At 44.6% G+C, this 8,833-nt stretch overlaps 2 protein-coding genes across 4 annotated transcripts in view; both read left to right on the top strand.

The window, feature by feature from the left end:
• COL19A1 (collagen type XIX alpha 1 chain) overlaps positions 1-8,833 on the top strand; it is a 398,856-nt gene that overhangs the window by 26,619 nt on the left and 363,404 nt on the right. The gene's annotated exons all lie outside the window — the stretch shown is intronic.
• The window catches only part of LOC309666628 (uncharacterized protein), a 119,888-nt gene that overhangs the window by 62,703 nt on the left and 48,352 nt on the right, over positions 1-8,833 (top strand). The gene's annotated exons all lie outside the window — the stretch shown is intronic.

Below are 8,833 nucleotides of genomic sequence, written 5' to 3'. Positions count from 1 at the left end.
CGGCCTCCCCGGCCCCGCTCGCCCCGGCGCGCCCGGCCCTGCGCCCTGATCGTCCCGCAGCCGGCGCCGCGAGGCCGGGCCGAGCGCCGGGGTCCCCGCCGTGCCCTGCAGCCGCCAGATCCGCCGCGGCCGCGGGGAGGAGGCGGGCACTGCAGGGTCCCGGAGAAGTTTGTTGGCCCGGAATCAAGCCTGCCGCGGCCGCGGGCTCTCCAGCTCCTCCGGGGCGCGCGGCGTGGCAGCGAAAGCTGCCTCAAGTCGGTTACGGAGGGAGGGGGAGAAAAGCGAGGCGAGCCGGTGGGCAGGCAGGGCTGCAGCAGCCTCAGAGGCGCAGAGACGCGGATTGGCAGAGGGTGGGGAGGAGCGGAGTTCCAGAACGCAGGTCAGCCAGCCTCAGGGGCCAGCAGGCTGGGGGTAAGAAGACGAGGGCCCAGATTCCCGCGAATGCATAGTTTTAATCGAACCATCCCGGAACTGTAGCAGCTGGGTGACCTGAGCCACAGCTGGAGGCTGGGAAATGGGAGCCTAAAGGAAATCATTGAGCTGCCTCCCCCTACCCTCGGTTCCAAGACTACTTGGTTCCATCTTCTGCTTGGAGGAGGAGGCCGAGGAGAAAGCAGATGGGAGGATGGTTCGGACGCGCAAAAGGGTTTTATATCTGCCTGATAATGGAGCGGAGGAGATAAAACCTCTCCAACAGCCCCCTTCCCACCCATCCCGACAAAAAAAAACAGAGGGAGAGAGCAATGGTGCTTCTTCTGCCCCCAAACAAGTGCCACTGTCATTCTTTAAGGGATTTAATAATAAACCTCTTCAACTGAGTGACAGTCTTTCAGCATCTGCTTCTGGTCCGTGGGGAAGAAACGGTGGGACCCTCTCTAAGTAGAGATCTTTGACGTGTGCCTGCAGAAGGGGAGCAGAGATGTTTAGGTCTCCAGATGGTGCAACACGTCCCTAAAACCCCTTCCTGAGGAACAGCTCTTGAGGATGGAAAAGAGGACGGTGATGCCCAGGGTGGCAAGTTCATTCTCTCCCTGGGGGATAGAAAATGGAGAAAGTTACAGGCAGGTGCTTCATGAGGTGTTGTCCAGCCTGCTCTCTAGAACTGGTCAGGAACCTAAGTGGGGTTTCCTGAGAAAGGAGGGAGAAGGTGGGCGATAGAGCAGGGGAGAGAGCCTGAACCTGATAAGAAAAGGTCAGAGAAAGAGCAAAAAGATGACAGAAAACCAAGTGTGATTATTCATCCTCATAGTTGGGACGTTGTCTCTGTGCCTGAATCATCATCATCCAAGGAAACCACCTAAAACAGATGGAAACCCGTGGTATTCTCCTGAAATAGAAAGTTCCCATCTACTTTCTGGTCCTTCAGTTTAATCTCTCCTGCTGCAATTTTAGTTCATTTTTTTCCCCCCAGCAGACAGCAATGCCCGGTGGGTACACAGAATGGATGGTTTAAAGGCAGGAGAAGATACGCAGATAGAGACCATGGTTGTCTGGCCAATTGGCATCATAAATACAAATTCAAGTGAAGAGTGAAAAATTAGCAGGAATATGAACTAGCAGAGCTAGAGAGATGCAATATATAACCTGGAGAGGATGCTGGAAAAAATATTTGAGGTGGGCCACGTTGAGGAGTAGATCTTAAAGAGGCAGAGAATAAGGAGGCTTAGCAGAACAGAGCAGGAGACAGGACCTTCCAGCCAGAAGGAAAGGCACGTGTGGAGGCTTAGAGGCGGGCGTGAGCCGTCATGTGCCTGGTAAGTTGGAGAATCCTAGCTGGGGTGAAACCAGAGATGAGGAGATCAGATAGCACCTGCTCAGGAAAGATTGGAGAGGAGAGCTGAAGGGCCAGGGGCTCGAAAGGGTGTGACTCTGCAGGCCACGAGTGAGATAACCAGGTGAGGAAGTTGCACATCGAATTTGGAAATGATAGAAAGATGGGAAATTCAAGTGTGGTATCAAAAAAAAAAAAAAAAAAAGAGTGGAACAATAGGCCTCTCTTATCCATGCAGAGGTTGTGAGGCCCAAAGCGCCTCTGATCCCTCTCAGAGAGAAAGCAAAGATAATACTGAGATTGCAAGGTTATTCGATCAGAACATTAGTAGAGGCTTCTGAATGGGAACATCAGGAAAAGTTGATAGATTAGGCAAAAAGATACAATATTTATTTAAAATTTGAAGCGGCATTGGGTCATTGATATAGAAATACCTGTGGAGGCAGAGCTAGAGAATTAAAATCTGACAAAATATAGGTCGGTCATGATGGTTGAAACTGAGAATAGTATCCAGAAAGTTGATGGTGACAGCTGTCTTTTAGAGAAGTGAGTCAATGAAAGAAACAGGTTGTTGAGGGTGGAGAGAGTTGGTTAAACCTGCTAAAAGGGAACCTAAGCCTGGTGACCCCCTGGGAAGTCAGCACTAGTTTTGAAGTGACAGGAGAAATAACAGAACTTTGAGGAAACGTGATAGAGTTGATCAGTTTTAGAGAACTAGAAACATTAAGAACCAGGAAGTATGTTTTCGGTAAAAGAAGAAAAGTTCAATAGTATTTTTTTGGTCTCACTAAATAACTGAAATTATGTTCCCTGAACCTTCTTTCAGTAGTTTTTCCTCTATTTCTCTATAACTCTTCACTTCATCCATATTTTTTGTAATTGTTAAGTCCCTACCAGAATATATTACTTGGTTTCAACCATTCATTTGCTTAATTTTAGTCCAAATAGGATTGCCTTAGACTATATTCATCCTACAAACTGATCAAATGAGGATCTATTAAATGCCAAGTTGAAACAAAATGCAAATATCAGATACAACCTGTTTTCGCCAAGATATTCAGTATAGAGAGGACACAGAATGCACACAAGTTACTACAATGCAGTGTAGACCAAGCTGAAGCAGGGCTGGATCCTGAGCGCTGGGAGATCACAAGGCAGTGAGTAATGAATTCTGAGATGGGGCTTGCAGACTTCACAGAGGACACAGCATTTGAACTACATGTGGAGGGCAGATTAGATGGAAGAGAGCTGGAAGAACATTCCAGCATGCACAGAAGGCTGGCACATTTTGGGGCTTGGGAATAGTTTGATGGAGTAGAGTTTGTTTGGACATAGCCTGGTCGGATGAGTGGAGGCCCTGATATAACACAGCCTTGAGTGTCTGCTGCCCTGAGGAGTGGGCATGGAAAGCACCAGGAGGCTTTGAGAAGGCAGAACACGAAAGCCAGGTCTTTGCTTTAGAAATAGAATTCCTGGGCAGTAGGGAGATGGAGCTCCAGGGAACAGTCTTGGAGGAGAGGAGATTATTGGAGTCAATTGTACTTTTCCAGATTCAAAATTGTAGGGAGGTGAACTAAGGCAGCTTTTGTGAGGATGGGGAAGTTGGTATGGATTCAAAAAACATTTCAAAAGTAGATTTGATAGATTTTGAAAGAGATTTTATAGGGGGGATGAAGAATGAATTCAAGATGATTTTGAAATTTCTAGCCTGGATTCCTAAGTTAAAGATGATGCCTGTAATTAAAAGATAAAAATCAAGAGGTTTCTGTAGAATATAAGAAGGGCAGAAACATTGCTGAAGCTGCAAAAGACCTTGCAGAATAACTTCAACTTCATGACTACAGTCAATAGCAAAATTATGAAATAATGCTAGATGGAGTCCTAAGCTCTTGAAGATATTTTTTTCCTGTTGTGGGCTTGGATTTTTAACTGCATAGGCATGACTTTCCAGCCAATTTTTTACAATAGTTTATAGACTCTATTATAGCTTCACTAAAGATAGATTCTAAAGATTGGTAAAAGAACAGATGTGTAACACCTGTTGCTTTTGCTTATTTACAAGATGTGTCACTTCATAACAGTATGGCCAGATTTCCTTGGTGGAGTTATGTACAGGCACATTGGAGGGTAGTCAAGGAGGTTTGATTTAAAAATCAACCTTCTACCCACTCACATGGCATTTCTTTTTATAATGAATGTTCTGAAAACATGGGTTCTTTCAGCCGTTTAACAACTCAAGCCTATTTTATAAAGTTGACATGTGTTGCTCGTTTAACAGCTTACGTAAAGCGAATCAATGTTGCCTTTCTATTTTCTCCTTTCACTTATCTTTCACATGTTATTTTCTATTTGGTATTAGATCTAATGCTCTGCCCCTTTACCTAAGACCAAATTTCAGAGATGCAGAATGAGCATTATTAACTATTTGATGGCATAGAGTCAAATTATTCATGTTCTGTAGGCAGATTTGGCTTGGTTTCCTTTTTTTTTTTTAATTTTTTTTTTTTTAAACTTTGGGTTTATTTATTTATTTATTTTTATGGCTGTGTTGGGTCTTCGTTTCTGTGTGAGGGCTTTCTCTAGTTGCGGCAAGCGGGGGCCATTCTTCATCGCGGTGCGCGGGCCTCTCATTATCGTGGCCTCTCTTGTCGCGGAGCACAGGCTCCAGACGCGCAGGCTCAGTAATTGTGGCTCACGGGCCCAGTTGCTCCGCGGCATGTGGGATCTTCCCAGACCAGGGCTCGAACCCGTATCCTCTGCATTGGCAGGCAGATTCTCAACCACTGTGCCACCAGGGAAGCCCTGGCTTGGTTTCCTTTGAGATGGCCCCCGAGCATCTTATCTAGGCAGCCCCCATTCCGTCATTCTGTCTGCTGATTCTGCATTCCTTTGCTTCCTAGTGTCTGTCTCTAAAAGATGACGTATGTGTCTGTTTGTTCGCCATCTCCCTGACCAGAGTGACCCAGGGACTGTTTGGCTCACTGCTTTGGTGTCCACAGTGCACATAGTAGGACCACATCCTGTCGATGGGATGAAAGATTAAGATTTCCCAATATTCCTTTCTGTCCTCTTTGTGGTCTCTGTACACAAATATACATTAATAAGAAAATTTTAAAAATCTATGTCCTAATTCAAATATTCTCAGTTTTTATAGTTGCCATCTAAGATTTCAAGAACTGGGTTAAAGAAGTTTAAAGGACAGGGGCTCTTTAAAATTCCCTAAGCCCAACCAGCCTCCACAGATATTCTGGTTGGCAAAGGATGGTGAGAATAATGGGTTGCGGTAGAGGTCAGAGGCCAGCCTTCAGGCAGCTGACTTCTCTTTGCTGTTAAGACAATGAGAATCCAGCTGTAGGCAGGGCTGTCTGGATGACCTTAGAGGGTTCCTGGTCCCCAGGAGTGTTGTCTGTTCAAGACGGCCAGTGCCAGGCACACTCACGATGGTGACTTTCGTGAGTGTGCCTGGAGGAACTGTGGAGGGTCTGGCTCGAATCTTGATGGAGTTTAGCTGAAATTTGAAAAGGAAGCTTATAGGGATGTGATAGGTCTGTCCCATATCCTGATAGTAAACATCATGGGGTAACAGCAGAGGATTTTTAGTCAAGCAGACCTAAACTTGAACCCCAGGCTCTGGGATCCTCTCTATGAGCTTTAATGCTTCATGTCTGTACCAGGCAAGAAGGTCCCTGCTCTGGGCTCTACACTTTAGAAGGTCTTGCTCTGTCTGTGCACCTGCTTTCAGCGGTAAGGGTCCACAGAGGTAAGGGGACCTGCCCACACAAAGCCAGAGCTTCTAAACTAGGCTGTGGGAATCCACGGTCCTGACATTCCCTGACCAAATGACCTTTAGTCATCTTGCAGGATCTGGACACCTCTTCCTTGGGTCCATCTTCCCAGGGACGGACCAAGCCACTGGTGTGAACAATCCTAAGCCCAAGGGGTGGTCAAGGAGAGATGTTTGCAGGTGCTGTGGACAAAGCTTGGGCTTACTGGCATGTTCCCACATGCGTGAGTGAGGCCCCTCATGGTGCAGATGGAGCCAGGAATGGGAAACAGTAAGGGAGGAGCTTCGCCTAGGCCAGAAGCCACTGCATCCCTTGCAGCCTGCTCTGTTCAATTTTAAACGTGACCTTGGCTTTTAGGTCTTTGTGAAAGTTTATTTGTCAAGATGAAAGGAGAAAATATATACTTCTTATCAGTTTTATTAGCTTTATTTTTAACTTCTAAATATTTAGACATACGGAATGCGGATCTCTTGCCCTGTACTCTGCTAACGTTAGGAGCAGGCATGCCTGCCTCTCAACTTATTATGAATATTAAATAAGATATCATATATAAAAGAAATTCTGCTTCAGAAAATGAGACCAAGTATGTTGCCAGAAATCTCCATATCCTTCTTAAAATGCATCAAGAGCCATCTTTGTATAAGTCTGGAAAAAAGTGATTTGGGGGCCCTAAGAAACCTCAGCATCTACATATATTATCCCGAGGTTCTCCATCAGTCACTCAGTTGGTAAAGTATTGAAGGTTAATGTTGAAATCTTACCTGGAAAGAACAACCCATTACACTGTGATAACATTGGCTTGGATTCATTTGTAAAACTATCTTGATAGTCACGAGCTGGGATCTGAGGGGACAGGAGAGAAAACAGGCAAGTTTCAGTGAGGAAGGAGATTTTTGGATGGTGGACAAAGCCCAGAATTGAGAAATCCAGGGAGGGCACCAGAGGTGGGTGGAGAACAGAAAGATGCAGCCTGAGGACAGCAGGTGTCTGGGGGCTGTGGGAAGGATCTGGGAGAGAGGTCCAGGAAGACCTCAAGGGAAGTTTTGTCCTTGACACTTTTGTTGGGGTCAACCCTGAAATTGCCGGTGGCACAGGGAAAATATCTAGGAAAGGTGTCTTTTTTTTTTTTTTAAACACAAACAAGGCTTCATTTTGAGACCCCGTAAACAGTTTTTTCAGACGTTCGTAGCTGCGTACATGTCTAATCAGGATCGAAACAACAGAAACCTCCAATAGCAAACACGTTTTTCAAAACATACAAAAAGAAAGGACGTACATTACAATGACCCTTAAAATATTATAAGATTCTGAAATGCCTTAAGAATTCTGAAAGATTAAACTATTGTCACTACAGATTCAAACATAAGTATAATTCACTGTGTCTCAAGATTTAAAAATTGGCAGTTTCCTCCTTTTCAATTCAAAGAATATTTACTGAGTCCTGCTTTTCCAGGTACTATGCCAGACACCAGGATACAGTGATGGACAAGACACCTAGTCCCTGCCCTCAGGAGCTTAGAGATGAGTGAAGGCCATAAACATATGTACAGACAGAAAAGTCTGAGCTAGAGAAGAGCGGGGCCAGGGCATCTATTGGTCAGAGAAGGGCTCTTCCACAGAGTAACATTTACATGGAAAGATGCAGGATGAACAGGACCCAGCATGTTCCTGGATGAGGAAACAGCATGTGCAAAAGCCCTGAGGCTGGAAAGAGTCAGGGAATTTGAGGAATAGGACATCAGCAGGAGAGGTGGGTAGGAGCCAGTTTACTCAGGGCTTCTAGGCCATAGAAAGGCTTTTGGATTATATTCGAAGTTCAGTGGGAAACCATTCAAGGGTTAGAAATAGGGGGTGACGTGATCCAACCTTGACTTTAAGGAAAGCTGTCTAGTGCTATGTAGAGAGTGAACTTGGTCAGGAGCCCATCGTGGATGGAGAATCAGTTAGGAAGCTTTGGAGGAGTCTACACCAGGGCAACCTGAGCTAGGCTAGTGGCAGAGGAGTGGAGAGCAATGGTTAGTGGGTTTGAGATGTGATGCGACTTGTTGGTGGGGATGTGTGAGATGGTGGTACGGAAGGCGGAAGAATCCACGTGATGCTTGGGTGTCTAGTTGGAGCACTTTGATGGGGGCTAATCATGGAGGCTGGGAAGAGCACGACAGGAACAAGGTGTGGTTAAGAACCAAGCATTCGATTTGTACGAAGTTATAGATGTCTCTGTGATGTCTGAGAGGGAATAGTGAGTAGGCCGCTGGATGCAAAGTCTAAAGTTCGGAGACCAGGATTAGACTGGAGAGGTAAATTTTAGACCCATCATCTGACAGATACTGCTTAAAGCCGAGAGAGGATTGGTAAGATTACCTAAGAGACATTATAAGGAGAGAGGAGAGGAGGACCCATAGATCCCACCATTAAGAAATCAGGTAGAAAAAAGATCTAAGAAGGGGAATTAGAAGGAAATACCGGAGAGTGTGAGGGCAGGGAGGCCAATGAGAGTGAGGGTTTCAAGAAGGAGGGAGTGATCAGCTGTTGGAAATGCCACGGAGAGTTGAATTAGATGCAAAGAGAAAAGGATCCTTCTTTCAAGTTTGGCTGAACTTGGCTGGAGACATTTCAGTAGAGTGGTGGAATGGCAATTCTTTTGTAACTAGAACATTTAGGCAACTAACCATAACATCAATTCTTCAAACATTTTGAGGAAATGAGTGTGAAGTTAAGTACTTTTATCCTCTAAGTGACTCAAAGAAATAGTTGGGAAACCTCAAGTTTGAATTCATATGCTTATGGCTATATAGCTCTCTGGTTCTTTGTTGCTGAAACAGGGACCAAAGCTTCAATGAACATAAATTTTTAGGATGCTTTGGCATTTCTCCACTGTTCAAACATCATTATCAATCTCAGGATGAATAGATAAATATAACTAAATTTTTACTAATTATTTTTTATGAATATGTGGAGCAAACAATTATAATAGCAGATACTTTTTTTGAACACTTACTGTATTCAATGCCCTGTGCTATACACTTTCCAGGTATTAAACAATTTATTGCTAGTATTATTCCCAGTTTTCAGATGAATAAATGAAGTCTTGGTGAAATCATGTAACTCATTCATAAGTGGTGGAATCTAGGCATGAAGTTTTAAGCACTGTGCTATACTGCTAACTTATCAACTCATAAAAAATCAGTTTGGTTAAAAATGCAAACAATCAAGGATCTCTCTGAAAGTTGATCCATATTTGTGAGTTCATTTATTTGAAATAGAATTAATTACTTTA

Source organism: Balaenoptera physalus (assembly GCF_965194825.1).
Source record: "Balaenoptera physalus genome assembly, chromosome: 9".
In the NCBI taxonomy this organism is placed as follows: domain Eukaryota; kingdom Metazoa; phylum Chordata; class Mammalia; order Artiodactyla; family Balaenopteridae; genus Balaenoptera; species Balaenoptera physalus.
Note: the sequence above shows the minus strand (reverse complement) of the source record. Positions and strands in the feature narration are given on the sequence as shown.